The following is a 16770-nucleotide window of genomic DNA, read 5'->3' on the forward strand; positions in this document are numbered from 1 at the left end:
AGGTACCAAAGTTAGAAAAACTTTGATTCTGGGAATCATCTAACCGAGATTTCCAGAATGGCCGATGAGGCTGGAATCTTCAAATTCCAGAACTCAGGGTGAGACACCTCAGGTTTTCAAACCAGCTCAAATACTTACCCTCTGACACCAGTCCAGTGCATACAGCACTCAGTACCACCAGTGCTGTACAAGTTTTTCCTACTGCACACCTCTGTCCTCAGGAGATAATACAGGCACAGTATTTCAAAAGTAATTAAATGAATTAACAGTCTATGTCCCACTTATTTTCAGTAAACTGGCAAAGCCAAAATACCTTTTGAGATGTGAGCTCCTAAACTTTAAACATGTTCCCAAATCTCCTAATGTGATCAGCACAAAAATCATCTGTTAACAGCTGTAACCCATTACTGCACTCTTTTGCAACTTCCACAATACATAGTCACAATATAATAATGCAACCATTTACCAGCACAAGAGTTCAGACTTTAATCCAGTATAAATCACAGCAGAGGTGTTGAGCACCTAGTTTCATTGATTGTTTGAACTTACTGTGTCTGTGCCTCCTGGGGGGGGGTGGTGGGGGGGTTGGGTGTCTATATAATAGCTGATGCACTTGTGAAAAAGAGCAAAATTAATATTTCTTTGACTTGCTGAATTCCAAGCTCAAAGCTTTCTGCACTTTATCACTAATGAGGGTGTAGTTGTGGGTTAGACAAATAGGACAAGTATTATTTTGACCATTTTATGATCAATAGAACTAGACATCCAGCTATTTCAAGTGTACCTGGAAATTTTCCATGCCCCAGTTTTTATTTGCTCACTTTGGGATGCTTTATGTTGAAAAGCAGTGAGAAGTGCAGCTGGATGAGAGCTGATAATGCTAAGCAGCTAGGGCAGCCAGAGTCAACCTCAGTGACCCGCGTTATATCAGCCCTCACAGCAAGGTGCAGACTGGTAAGCTTTGAAATCATCCATTATATGACTTGCCCTAGATGGCTGCCCAACAGACAGACCTGATAGTCTATGTGATTCCCTACAACTATTGGCTTTTGAATATCACTACAAAGCATTGTTCTTTCCATATAAATCCCATCACCCACTGTGCACATATGCACAGAGCCATCTTGGTGCAGCTGCAGCATCTCCACATGTGAACTATGCAGGTGGCATAGCCTTAGCTATTTGTTTCCCAAATGTCATGGCTACTCCTTTCCAAGAACTGTAGCACAGCTCTTAAATCTTTGCCATAATGAAGTGGTAAACACTACTGTCAAACCTCATGAATATTCACATCAGAATAATTCAACTAAAGTCCCAAGGGACCAGGGAGCCAATTGAAAGCACATATATACAGTTGTCTCTTTAGATGATGGATCTGAACAATACTTCACCATCCAAATGACTCAACATGACATATAAATAATTGCTTGTGATTGCAACATGCACCAAAGGTTTAGTTATTGATTCTTTAGCTTGTCTGTCATTGTTGGTTAAATATTATAGGAAGCTGTCAAAACAGATTTCATAGAGTGTGTTTGTGCATATGTGGGTGTAAAAGAGCCCATTTTTTTGCTTCTTTCAATAAAGCAGACTAAAATTGGATTTTTGCAAAATAAGTGCAATTTGGGTAGTTGTTAAATGCGTGAAATGACTAAAAAACAATTAGTTACAACTTTAATTAGAGTTACATGACTATTCACATACATCAATACTGAATGTTGTTATTTAATTAGTCAGTAAATCCTAGTCTGCCATAGCTACTGGATTAGGGTATGATCTGGTCCTTAATGAAGTAGAGATTGACATCATCAAAGAACACTTCTATTTAATTTTTAATTAAAGATTAAAAAGACCCTCCTCCATTGTAGCAACTAGATTTATTTTTGGTTTCCAATACATAATATAATAGGAATACATAATTTGTGAATATGCAAATGACATTCCGGGAATCATCTGCATTTAAAGGCATAGCACATACACATTTCCCTGTGCAATATCCATGCAAATTAATTCAGTGAAAAATTCAGTGCACATTGCAACACATATCTTACCTTCAGGCAGAATTATACTGCTGCCATATCTTTTCTTTCTTCCATTGCTTCTAAAAGCTTTTGGTTTTTTTCATCTTCTATTTATCTTGGTTATAGAATTCAGATCCCATTCAAAAAGAGCAAGCAGCTCAGTCTCCTTTGTTGCCTTCTCTTTAGGGACTTGATTTGGCAAAGCTCTGAAGAGGCACCTAAGACAGTTGGGATGAATTTTACCTTGGAAGTTTTTCTACAGTACTACTACTTCTCTACAGCACTCTAGAGACCACATCTCTACATTATAAAGCAAGCCTTGGTGATTTACATTAGTCACATTAACTTCCAGAGGGCAACAATGAAATGCTATGGATGTCACCACTTAAATGTTCAAAATGGTGTGATATTCTGTCATTTAAATGCCCCGACATACTCAGACACAAACCAGAAAGACAATAGAGTAGAAAGATAAAGGTAGAAGAAATAAAAGGAAACACAAAAGAGATAAACTATTCTATTGTAAGCAAAATGTCCCTTAAATACAACTGTCCTCTGCAGTTATATCCCTTTCTCTCATCAAGGTCTGTAGCCCCAAAATAGTAAAAAGATTTATTTTTATCAGCTGCTATGTGTCATAGCCTAAAGTGAGACATAAAACAGGCTTCTCAATCTAAAGATTCAGTATAAATATACTTTTTCCCTAGCAAAATAAATGTTGCAATAACATTGTCATTGGTACCAGGCATCTCTTATAACCAATTATCATATCTGCCTAAAAATGCAGGTTCAGATTGACAAAAACAATTTGTGAATGGTTTAAAAAAGAGTAAAGTGATGGGATATTTTATTTCATTACTTTTTCCAGAACTGCTACAGCAAATGACACAGTGGGTTTGGGTCTATTGATATATACCATATTTATAGCATCTATAAAAGGAGGGTAAATACTAACTTCCTTATAATCTTGTGCTTCTGTCAGTGTCAAATGGATCAAAAATAAGGGAGAGCCAAACCCAGTGCTCCAGATTCAGTTTATGTAAATTATTGTGCTCCGTTCAGATGTTTCTGGGTAGTCAAGTATAAGGAAGAGTCACTGACCATCTGAGCTTCTCTTAGGGGGTATCTATTTCTCCTTTTACAGAACAAGGAGCCTTCTAACATAAACTCCCAGGTTTTTTTAACATAAGGAGAGACAGATCTCCACCTCTGTGGCTAGCTTTTAATTCAGCCATTCCTTAGCTGACATATCTTCAAAGTCTTAAAATGCTTGGCCCTCCATTAACACAACCTCAGCACTCCTGGCTTGCTAAACTGCAGCTGCTGGTTGAGTGACGATCCACTCCTGCCACCACAGAAGGCTTGCATCTATCCATTTTGCAATAAGCAATCAAAAATCCTCTTTTATGTGAAGGCCACCCTGTCTTTCCATTTGATTTATTTGTGCAGCACATTTCAAAAATCAAGCTGTATATTTGTTTCATGATATTTAAGTTGCTCCAGATCAACGTCTTGCTCCCTCTATCGTCTCAGTCAGTGGGTATGTTTGCTAACACTCCAGTGAACAGAAGTACTTAAGTATACCTTACATCATGTTATATACTGAAGGCTGTGCCACTGGAGGAGGGTTAGAGACACATAACATTTCAACACATTGAGTCCATTCAAATGAACTACATTCACCAACTATTGGCATTGCTCCTAGAGTCATTTTCTAAAAGCATTTTGTAATTTAAAAAATAAGGTTATTTAGCAAAGAGGTTTTATAAACTGTAGCTTTTTGAGAAGTGCCATTTGGCAGATGTGAGTTAGGCATGGAAATTGTTATATTCTGTTCCGACGAGTGTCTGGTTTAACTTTATCACAATAAAGTATGACACCATCACAAGCAGAGATTATACAGCTGTTGTCTCTCCAGTACAGTTTGTCCTGTTGCTTGTCTTTACTTTCACAAAGTGAGGCAACTCATTGACTCTAAACAGACAAAAGTAATGCAACTGAGATGTTATGAAAGACTTATCATGAGCATGTCACTACTTGAAAAGGATATTTTTTTCCTTTGCTTATCTTCTTTTGTGCATCCAAGTAGATTTGGATCATTAAAGTTAAATCGTACTCTTAAAATACATTATTCTCTTAAATTATGCTACAGGATTTGGATTTGGGTTTCTTTTTTTTCTACCCTTGTACATCTGGGCTGCTTTTTAAGCCTGTCACATATGACAGTAATCGGATGATAACTCTATGCTAATTTCCTGGTGAAAATGGACCAGCTACCTATAATATATTGAACAAACCTTGGTGCCTTATTTTGTTAGGAGCTCACACTTCTGTTGCAAATATCTATGGCAAACTGTCCTCCTGAACCAATCTATCATTTTAAAGAGAGAACCAAAGAAAATAGATTAATCAAAGGGCCTGCAGTTATTGTCTCCCCCTGTTAACTCCAATTCATATATCATTAGAGAAAAAAGCCTGTCAGCACTGTGGGATGTTATCTCTTTGGAAACAAAATTCTTCAGCATAATAATTCATTTTAAAAAAAATAAAACTCTGATGACAATACACAGGACTAAAATGCTGCCTTTCCTAATATTTCTATATCAAAGAAAGCCAAGTCAAACAGTACAATACAGCACTTTCAGAAAGCACAAATATTTTGCCTAAACAAGGCTGCAGAACATGCATGCAGCACTGGTAGTTTCATTCGTACAGCACTGTTCATTATAAAGTAGTGTCAGGACATAGACAGGCAACATTTAGACTATACTATAGGAACCCAAAGGGCTTTGATACAGCTCAACCAAAATGGTAAATTTAGGAGGAGGAGCACAAAGAATTGCTTTGGAGTGGCCTCAGCATTGAATTTCAATCATTTATTCCATAACTGCAATTTTACTAGATGCTTGATCTAAGCCCTTTGAAGTCACTGGCAAGAGTAATGGTCTTTTGTCTCATGTAACACATTCATTAACATGAGAGGAGGCATGTTTCTAAAACGAATCTGGCTCTTAGCAGGACTAGGTAAGAAATGATGGATTTTCAGCTGTGTGCAACACGCAAACCTCCTTCAGCCATACCCATTTCAGCTAATCTTAGGCACCAAGAAAACTGCCCTCTACCAGAGTAACTGCTGCTTCAGTGCCTCTACCCAGCTTTTGAAGTTAGCTGGGATGAAGGACTGCAAAACCTTTACTTCATCCAATCAGTGCTCCTTCTGCTGTCATCTGGTCATAGCTCTGGCATTGTTCAAGTCCAGGTTGGACAGGGCTTTGAGAGAATTGATCTAGTAGAAGTTGTCCCTACTTATACCAGGGAGACTGGAACCAGATGATCTTCAAGGTCCCTTCCAACCCAAACCACTCTGTGGTATTTCACCCAGGGACATGGTTTTTCATGATAGCTATTTTCTTCTGGCAGTAAATATACCTGGTTTAGAAACAGCTTCTATTGTGGCTGCTGATGGGAATTTACTTTTGTCCTGGTTCAGCTGGATGACATCTAGTTGCCCTTGTGCTCTGCTTATGGTCTTGGTTTGGGCTGACTCTCCAGCAGAAAGCAACCTGGAAGCAGCAGCTATCATGTCAGGACTGGGGTCTATCTGTCCACAACTGCAGGCTGTTTGACAGCTCTTTGCAATTGCCCTTGGTTCAGTTTCCACAGCTTTCTTGAATCTGTAGTTATCATTGACATATGTTCTGATTTAAGTTTGCCTTTTGCCTGCAAAAAGTGTGCCTGCATGACAAAAAAGATTTGGGTCTGTTACTCTCTAAGAGGACTCAAGTTTTGGTTGTTTTGTTAACTACTTTTATTATAGTCTACCTACATGTTTTCAGTTTTCTGATCACTGTCTGTGCACAAGCATCCATTAGCTACTCCACCTCCAGAAACTGGGATGATTATCTTTCATCTTCATGCCATTCTCATCACAAAAGGTGAACAAGTCTGTTCAGCATTTTCCCAAAGATGTCTGGGATTTCAGGTGGTTTTTGATGGTTAAGCACAGGAAACTTGGACATCCTGTTCTATTTCATTTGTGTCTTTACTAAGGAGGATTATTCCTGGCCAGCAGAATGCATGCTTTCGCGCATCTCAAACCTGGTTTTTGCTGTTTTGTGTTTCTTCTTGATGATACCTGCTCTTCCTTTTGTTGAAATGAATGCTGTGTTGCTTTAAACATAACTATCATGAACCCATGTGACACCTTATATAGGAGATTGCCTCTTACGACAGTCTTTACTTTCATTTTGGATATTATCATTATATAAACTACTATTAGCCTGCCCACCAGCATCTGCCAGATGCCTGGCATTCTCTCTAGGGTGAGGCTCAGTTTACATAAAAACACCTTTGTAACCAGGCTGATATGTTTATGTTTTAGACCAACAGGTCTACGGAGAATACTGGCCTCCTGACTGCATGGCCAGTTTAGGTCGGTGTACCAAAATGATGGTTTTGGCATCACAATTAGAATTTTTGCCCTTAATGAACTTGCTCTCAGTCACCAGGAGTGGGAACTAAGTTCTTACCAGTTTGCCATTAAACAATGCAACTCCTCACAGTATCTGTTTGTATGCCCATTGCTGGGCCATTTCCTTCCCTTGAACTAATCTAAGTAAGTGTAACATTTCTTGAGATCTTTGCAGACTTTATAATCCCTTTCTTAGAGTGGAAATCTGCATTAGGTAATCTAGTGGGGTAGTGCAGGGTTCTCTCTCATTTCAGCATAATTCCAAGTTCCTTTACCTTTTAATTATTGTGAGCTGCTAAAACAAAACCCGTAGTGAAAATTCTGTCTCTTCTGGTCAAGAAAGGGCAAATGTGTGATGCCAGACGCCACACTTGCGTTTGCCTACTGTTTTTGACTGTGTGCATCATGGGCTCTCAATTGTAACATCCCACATCTGATTGTCATTGGTCTCCAAACAGTTTTATGGAGCATCTGCCCTAAAAAGGATGTTTGTCACTGGTGCTTCATTGACTCCACAGTTCAGATGCAAACTGAACTGGTTGCTTATCCAGCAGCATAGCTGTTGATGACAAATACTGACATTGTTCTCAGCAAAGTATGTAGATTGCCACACCACACTGCAGTTGCCTTCTTCTTTCACTAGAAACCATCATGAGTATTTCAGCTTCTTTCTTAGCTATCATATTAAGATAGTATGTGGTTCCATTTCCCAAGAGTTTTGCATTGCTGGTTCAAGTTGGGTGCTTTGTTTTCCCTGATTATTCTATTTTCCACACCTGTGCTGTTGGACCCTATTGCTTGCACTCCCACCCAGCCCAGCTTTTCTCTGTGGTTGGACTTGTCACTGCTGAAGGGTTCTCTGCCACTGTGTCTGATATGGTTTTGTTCATTTTCTGGATACATCTGTTTTACTTGTCATCTTCAGGCTTCTTTCTAGAGTAAGATCAATTTATTTCAACTCTCTCCACTATATGTAGGTATTGTGTGTCCCCCAACTGATTTAGTCTCTAATAAGGACATTTTTATGTTTTCAGAAGTGTATGACACCCTTTCAAGTCGTTTACAAAACATATTGAGATGTAGTGTTCAAAAGTGCTGTGAAGGGTGTTTTGAGCTCTCCTGTTGTACTTTGTATTGGGTGAAAGAGTCTTCTCACACAGTCAATGATCACGTTTCAGTTGGGGGGTTGGCAAAACCCAGCCAAGGAGGCAGTATGTTCTCACTTGATCATTTGGGACGATCTGTCCTTCCCCTATAGTTTTTACAGCTGTTGTACTATCTACTATTATGTCTGGTTACAAAGTGATGTTCACTTCTTATTCTTTTCCTCCCACGAGGTGGTGAAATGAAAGTTTTACTTTTATTTTTTTCTGTTTTAATCTCTTTAGGCAGTCATCTGTACAGACTGGATTCTTCTTTCCAGTACTATAAAGCTTTTGCAATACTTTTTTGTCTGGAAGTTTCTCATTCCCATTGATCTGGATTCTTACTTTGTCCTGTTTCTAGTTACTGTTTAGTCACACAGTATTCACCCATCTTTCTTCATTGGGCATGTAGCTAATCACTTGCCAAATGCAAATGCTGTGCAATAATATGTGGTGGCTCCTTGCTTCTAACAATGAGATGGCTTTTTACCGCACATTTCTTGCATCTGAACTGTCTTCCTGGGACATCCTTTAAAACATCCTTCCTGCACCTTATGCTTGTTTCTGAAAGGCCAGTGAAGTTTACTGAAGACCAGTTCTTGTACTGAAAAGGCAGCACGTTTGAATGCCTTGGAGCTTAAGGAATCATCTTTGCTTAGTTCACCCTGCAACTCTCCCATTTCAGTAATAAACAGAAAGTTGTATGACAACTATTCATTATATATCTTAAATGAACTCGTGGGCTTTGTCCAAGGCAAAGTGATGAAGTGTCCATATCACAGAGATATGTTGTAATTGGCTCTGCTGGTTTGTTTGCAGTCTCTGTGGGGAGAAAAGAAAGCACAAAGACTGAAGAAATTTGCAGGCTGCTCCAGCCTTCGAGGCTCTGAGCAGACTCTTTGGTTCATTTCTTCATTTGTGGTATGGATGCAAATCAGGAATCTGGACATACGGTGGAGGGTGTGAAAGAATAGCTGCGACCCTCAGCCTGTAGCCTTTCTGTTGACCATGGTCCTTCTCTCTCCAGGGTTCAGCTTGGCATTTTCTGCCTTTGAAGCAAGAACATGAGATTCACAGTTCAGATTTTGGTCAATCTGTAGCTGGAAGCACATGAAATCCTGGGGTTTATCTTTTTCTTTTGATACAAAACAATAAATTGGCTCAAATTCATTAATAACTAGTCTCAGGTTTAATCAAAAGATTCAGACCTTTTGATAAACACGGGTTGGATACCACATCTGTAGGAAAAGCTGCAAACAGCTGAATTTTACTTTGCTTTGGGTTTTATTTCACATTGCTTCAAAGTAGACTTTTCATGAGTTGAAGGGATCATCCTGAACAGAGGTTAAGGAGAAAGAGATCATATGACAAGCTTTGTTACCTCCTGCCATTTCTATTTCTGTTTGTATTCAAAGGCCAGGGAGAAAGGAATAAATGATATAGTAAGAACATATGGTTTCTAAAAAGAATCCTTTTAGAAAATAATGCATTAGTTAAATAGTACTGCATCTTGCCAAAATGACATTATTATAACATCATCCCTTACAATTACTAGCACAGCTGAATCAATAATGTGGGTAGTATAAAGAAAAACTGGCTACAATGGAACTATAAATTTTGCAGAAATTATTGTAGCAATTTTCTAGTGGTTTGGAATAAGCTTCCTAAACCTCTCAACCATTTCAGCAGATTGTCTGCCCCATGCAACAATTCTGTTAAGACTATCGTTTGCTTGTGGCAACATTTTTAAGCTAGCAGACATGAGCCTAGGGAATTTGCATCCTGTGGAAATATAGCAATGTCAGGAAAACGCTGCTTTTGCCTGCAACTCGCAGGCAAACTGTTTGTTTAAAGCATCCTAATAGATTTAATCCTGTATTTCTAGATATCCGAGTCAAATCTGCATTGTGTGACAGATTTCTAGCTTACATGAGCTAACGAAAAGCAACTGAAATTAAAAAGAATAGTCACCGAACTCTAGCTAAGGAACTATTCCTTGTCTTCAGCTAAGTGCTATTTCATTTCCATTCTGTATGCTGCAGTGAATAAAATTTGGATCATATTAAAATTAATTGCCTGAATATATTTGGTCTATAAAATTAAGACTGACAATACAGTCATCCTTTTCAGCACTTCTTGCTGTTAATTAACATGTCCGTAGCTCAAATAAATTGTATTTTGCTGCATTTACTTCTTGGGTGAATAAACCCCAAATATAAAGGATTAAATAATAACCAATTCCAAAACTGTGAGTGTTTTCAGATCTGTAAAGAAACTGTTTCTCTTTATGAGACTGTATTGGGCTGGTTCACCTAATGGCAGCACAGACTGGCCCATGGCTAATAGTGGGCTGAATAGAGTGAGAATTTTCATCTAGCTCAGAACTTCACCAAATTCTCTGTGCTTTGGTGGAGTTGCAAATGCTCAGCACCTGCTCCATCAGGCCAACAGATGGTCACAATTTAAAGAGACCCATAAGCAAAATAACCTTCATTTACTTCAAGCTCTTGTAATGTTCCACATTGCTGTGCTTGCCTTATTTGCTTTGTGGATGAAGAAACTATTATTTGTTATATAAAATAGGCAATTGTTATATAATAGGCAACGTTTTGTCCATGGATCTGAGCATGCAGATTCACCTCAGTTATCATAGGCCTATCTAAAAACCTCTTTAAACTGAGAGAAAGATTCTCAGTGACTTTAACTTGGCTTCGGATCATGGTCTATAGACAGATTCAGCTTTAGTGTTAGTCTAGTTGAAGATGCCCCTGCTTACTGCACAGGGGGTTAGACAAGATGACCTTTGGAGGCCCCTTCCAACACAAGCTGTTCTGTGACTTCATAATGTTGGTCCTTTTAGTCTGTGGGCTTCATGAGTGTGATCCTTCTGTTGAAACACCAGATGATGTCTGGGCACCCTAACTCCCTTTGCCCATTCGTGATCCTACAGTGTATACATTGTTCAGTTGATCTAGCCTAAATGAAACAGCGGTTGTCTGGGGTTTTAATTAGTTGGTTTATTGTTTTTGAAGTGGATAAATTTCTTTATCTGCATCACACTGAAGGCACAAGAACACTGTCCAGTAAAAGAGCAGGAATAAGTAATAGAAATAGAGACAGCTGGAAATAGAAAATAATAGGGAAAAAAATACTATATTATAGTCTTTGAATGTACTTTCCAGTTTCTGAATGAAATAAACTTATTCAGAAAGACAAACTTTACTCAGAGAGGTGAGTCTGTCTGTGGACGTATTGTTCCCCCATAGTGATATACAAATACCATGTTTTCAATTTCTTTATTTCATGCCATGAGTAATTATCTATAACATCTGAAATCTGAGTTGCTGCTATCTATTGTATGATTATCTTAGAAGCTTAGTAGATGTAAGTCTTTTACTCTTGAATAAAAGTCCTACTTATAATTCAGAGGAACACAGGCCGTCATGAATTGCCAAGGTTGAGTTCTTCCTGATTCTTTCAGGTTGTCTAATCGACATGACTTTTGACATTGTGGAAAAATATGCTCATATTTTGGGACTGGAACAAAAAGAACAATAGATCTAGTGGGTGGAGGAAAAGCCCTCCAGTAGAGCAAATCTCAGGATTCATTACACTCCATAAACAGTGACATTTCCAGATCAGCAGTACAGGGATGTTAGAGCATATCATATATTTGTCAGCTGACAAAAGAAGATTAGACTCAACCATCAAATTAAAGAATTGCAAGTGCTACAGTTCTCTTATCCATGGATGTTACAATATGATTGTTTCTTTTCTTAGACATTTCCCTCTAAGCCACCCATCTGAACACAGGAGAAAGATTCAAACAGACCTTTTCCCCCCCACTAAAATATAATCATAAAGGTAAATGATATAGTGCACCTCATATTTGATATTGATTTATATTGGTAACAGTAGGGATTCATATTTGAGAAAAGGTATTGAAAATCTTTCTTGTGCTTAACATGAGCCAAATAAACAGTGACTTCACCTCAGGCAAAGAAGTTAGGTTGGTGGAATGACACTTTATACAGTGGGACAGACTCATGCTTGCTTTACAACGCATTCCACACAAGATTAGTATCTGGATATTTGTGTGAACTGCCCTAGGTCAGAGATACTAGGGTCCAGCTCCCAGAGGTCAGAGCTGGTGGGAAGGAGGTGTCTGATACCACTGTAGGAAGTCTACTTGTCTAATCAGGTAATGTCTGTCTCAGTGTCCAACAGCTTTTACAATACATGGTATTGGCAGAAGGGTATAGAAAAGCCTTTCATATCCACTCATGATCTGGAGACCTGCAAAGATGCCTGAACTGAGAGAAAACACTGAATCCAAGACTGTTCAATTCCAGGACACCTACATATTCTCTTAAGTAATAAGGATACATTTTAGACAAAGATGACAAACACCTTTGGTAAATAGGGTCTACTAAGGCAGAAACTAAAAAGTCTCAGGGATGTCAATGTGTAGGTGGTTTTTTCACAGACCTAAAAGAAGGAGTCAATATTTAAAATGCTTCAGTTTTTTTTTGTAGTGAAAGCTGTGTTTTCTGCATTTTTTTCATATGATTTTATAATTCTTTAGAAGCAAGCAGTTATGAAAGGCTTGGCCACTTTTGCACAGACCTGAGCAAAATTTCTACATAAGCTGAAATACTACCTGATTATTGTTATGATGACAACAGGGACATTATCTTTTAAAATCATAGTTATTTAAAGGTGGGCACCTTTCTAGTGCTGTGTAAGGCTAAAAGTGACATGATATTTTCTTATGAGAGGGTCTTAACGAGTCTCCCAATGAGAGGCTCTTAGTGACTCTTGAATCTTAGCAGGTCACTCATAGACTTGTGTACTGTCTATCTTTTGGCTAAATTCTACCTGTAGTATTCAGTTTCACTTAAAATTATCTTTCAGCTTTGCTCATACTCAGGCTGGTCAGATGTTATGCTGAAGTTAACTTGTGAGCCATTTTACACTGGCACAAAACTGATGTAGAGTATCTGTTACATTCAATGTATGCCCTTTCCAAAGACATCATAATGATAACGGAGATCCTGTGTACACCAGGAAACCTACAGTGATGTTTCCTTCCTATCACACGTGCACCCAGACATACACTCAGTTCCCTTCATGAAAGCAATAAAACATTCTGATTCTATTCATACTAAAAATAAAGAGGATATAGAAACTTAACATGCTAATAAACAAATACTGGGTATATAAAGGATTTTAATGCAAAAGGGGAAAATATAAATAGATGTTTTCTTCAAGGCTGACATACTATATCCACTGAAGTTAATAAGAAATAAAGTTTTGCTGACTTCAGTGGTCATAGGGTCAGACCATGAATATTTGAACAATGGGTGTTCAATGGTAGAAAACTTTATAGAGATAATGGACAAGTGGGGCACTGATTGAGTGCTCTCCCTGGAAGCTTTCCGGCATCTTTGGGATTCCAGCATTTCCAGCAGAACTATTGTGATTTACAGATTGGGTAATATTTCTTCTTTCTTGTAGGACTGGGTTTGTCATGTGCTTGTCCATGAGAGATTTTTTTTCTCATATTTAAAAGGCAGTAATCTTCTCCCTGAAGATATTATTAGACTTTTACTCATCCTGATTAGATTATTGGATAAATGTTCCATAAGGACAGAAGAGAGTGTTATGACCAGCTATTCTGATGTTATGAATAGTACAGGAGAGAAAGTATTTATCCTGGAGTTCCTGCAAATATTACTCTCATGATCATTCTTGGGAACAAATCTCTTCTTAGTCCTTTCTGATACAACTTTCAAGAAGAGATTGAAGGCTAAAATATGCCTACTATAGTGCATGTAGACATTATAAAGAGGTATCTCTACTTATGTTATATGTGACAAGAAGGAATTTCACCCACAGAAATAATTCCAACAAAACAATTTTATTTATTAAAATATGTTTCTCAAGTCAATCACTTTTTCTTAACACTGATGGCTGAAATGATTCTGTTTGGCTCTACTCACTTGCACATCAATTCAGCAAAAGGGCATATTGGTTCCTGTCCTGCCTGGCCTTTTATTGAAGTAAAATTAAACAATTTCAGGATTCAATTATTAATACCTTCCATCTATAAACCATGTCTTCATCTATAAACCATATTGACATTCAGTCTAGACATCTCAAGAGGGGATTCACTTCATGAATATCAATAAACAGGTTGTAAGGAGACTGGGAATATTAAATTATTTCAAAACGTTTGACAGTTGACAATGTTAATACAATAATTAAAAGCTCACATCCCTTTAAAAAAAAGGCTTCTCAGCATTCCTGCGTTGGCAGCAGCAAAGTCCTTAGAAGGTGTAAACCAACACTGCTGTGCCATCAGTACAAGATCTCTGCGGATTTCCACCAACTCCCCTCATATCTTCAAAAATAAGAAAACATCCTTTTTGCCCCAGAGGTGGCTTCAAGAACTGGTTTAGCCTCAATTTATGCCCAGTTTGGCATTAACTTTTCAGCCAGAAGGAGGTAAAAATTCATTTGAAAATGCAAATCCTATCGTCCCCTTTGAAGAGAAGCAGCAGACAGCTCACTACACTGAATACCTGGCTCCCCACCTGAGATGCTGTTTGGAAAGTATCGAGTCAGAAAGAAAATGGCAAAAATTGACAGTGAAGTCTTTCTGCCTCTCTCAGTGCAACTTGTATAAAGCTTCTCTGGGTAGGAATCCATCAACTCAGAAAAATCTAATGATGAAAGACAGCAGATTTCTGTCAGGCATTTGTCTTAGCAATGACCTTCTGTGAGAAAATAGAACAATTGACCACAGGAACACAAATCATGTTGGGGGCTTCTTTGAAATTGCTTTTCAATGTGGCTGGAACCCAATATCAATACTCCATGTGTCTGAAAACATAGAAGGCAAAAAAAAGCAAACCAACAACAAAACCCTCCAAACATTTAAGATTTAAAACGGAATAGGTAATGCAATAAATATAATGCTGTCTTGTTGGGGGTACGCCACTATGTTTTAGTTTATTCTGTTCAAGTTCCACTAGCTTCACATACAGCCAGATTTTCTTGTATAACTGATTGGTGACATGATCATTCACTGCTTTCTTATCCCCACTGCTTAAACTGGAGGAAGGTTAAAAAATTGTCTATAATTTTTGAACAGGAGCAGGTCAATGGGCTGATTTTGTCTGGGGTTGGATTAATTTTGTTCATAGTAGCTAGTACTGGGCTACATTTTAGAGAGCAAAACTATACACCAAGATGTGGTATTTATATAGAGACATTCTGTGCTGGTTTGGGCTGGGATAGACAGATGACCCCACCTGACCCAAGGGATATTCCACACCATAAGGCATCACGCTCAGCATATAGAGTTGGGGGAAGATGGAAGAAGAGAGAACACACAATTGGAGTGATTGTGTCTGTCTTCCCAAGTAACTGTTACACGTGATGGAACTCTGCTGTCCTGGAGATGGCTGAACACTTGGTTGCAAAGGGAAGTGGGGAATGAATTCCTTGTTTTGTTTAGCTTGTGTACATGGCTTTTGCTTTACCTACTAAACTGCCTTTATGTCAGCCCACAAGTTTTCTCACATTTATTCTTCTGATTTTCCCCCCCATTTCACTGGGAGGGGAAATGGGAGAAAGCAACTGTGTGGGGCTGAGTTGCTGCCTGGGATTAAACCACAACAGGCAATTATATAAATAACAAGGATTCAGAAAGGCTATTGTTAATACTAAATAAATCTTGGGAGAAATATGCAGCCTCAGGTAGTGTTTGAGATGTTCCTTACTTCAGTGGGATTAAAACCTGATGACATTTAGTTTAGGTGAACTGATAGCTTTTCAGCTCTCGCTAATGCAACCTAAACTTGCCATTATGCAACATGTTAATTAAAACTGGCTCTAATTTTTGCCTTTTGGAACTTAATTAACAAATATTGAAGACAATGCCACGTGTGTTTATTTTGCATGTAAACCACATCTCCTACAGAAGATCGTTGATAATTTCGGCTGTAACCTGTGGGTGCGCAAAAATGAACTGGGTTGTATCCCTAAAATGATGACACTTTAATAATGTATGGAAATAGCCTGAGGTGTGAACTCACTCCCACAAAAGAGGCAGCTCAAACCAAGATTGAAAGGTGCACTCAGGCTCACTTCTGCTGTTAAGTTCATGTGTTCCAGACTCCCACTGCTACCTCTTCACTCTTCCACTGGCCAGCTATCACTACTCCTTTATGCTTCCCTTCTCCTCCTTCTCTTCCACCATACTTCCACCTCTCCATCAAGCCATTTCAGGAATACCAATACAGAGTCCAGGGCAGCCAGCTTAGTCATTTGGGCTCTGCCCAGGGCCCGGAGGGGCTGGGCAGCATAGCAGGAAGCAACCCTTTGATGTTGGTGGTACCCTCGATCTTGTCTGGTGTCATAGTCCTTCCTCCTTCACTTCTCTAACAATGGGTGCCAAGGATGCACCACTCACACTGGAGCTGTTTTCAGATCAAAGGCTATATGTATTCCCATTCCCCCAAACTCTGAAAGGAATTGATTCAGATTTCTGTCTAATCCAGAGTGCTTTTGAAGAATTATTGGTCCTCTATATCTGAAACATACTTATTACTGTCCTGACATCTGCCTTCACTGCAGACAAATTGGTTTTCATTGTGAGAGAAATGCTGCCCTCCAGCTGTCAGGGCAAGTTATATGTAATCCTGATCAATTTTATGCTTTAACAAATGCACCTTATAAAAAATGTATCAGAAAGAACAATGAAGACCGCTTGTAATCAGTAATCAGTCAGGATTAAAAATTATTTCCACTAAAACATCCAAGGGGTGAAACTGGCTTTTAAGGTGGTTGCAAACCACCATTTCTGGGTATACTTGTTTTCCACTAGGCAATGAATGACTCTTAAAACTGTAATTGTAAAAAAGAGCTAAAATGTATTTAAGATAAATATTACAGTAAGTTGGACACGGTATACTTCCATTTTATTCTGGATGGGGCTCTTTTTCATTCTGTTTTTAACAGAATTTATGTGGATGCTCATTCTAAAATTAAAGATATTTTCATTTAAGGAACTGCATCCAGTGGAACATTGACATACCAAATGGGTGTGTGTTTGTTTCATTTATGT

This window comes from Melopsittacus undulatus, chromosome 1 (genome assembly GCF_012275295.1).
Source record: "Melopsittacus undulatus isolate bMelUnd1 chromosome 1, bMelUnd1.mat.Z, whole genome shotgun sequence".
Lineage (NCBI taxonomy): Eukaryota > Metazoa > Chordata > Aves > Psittaciformes > Psittaculidae > Melopsittacus > Melopsittacus undulatus.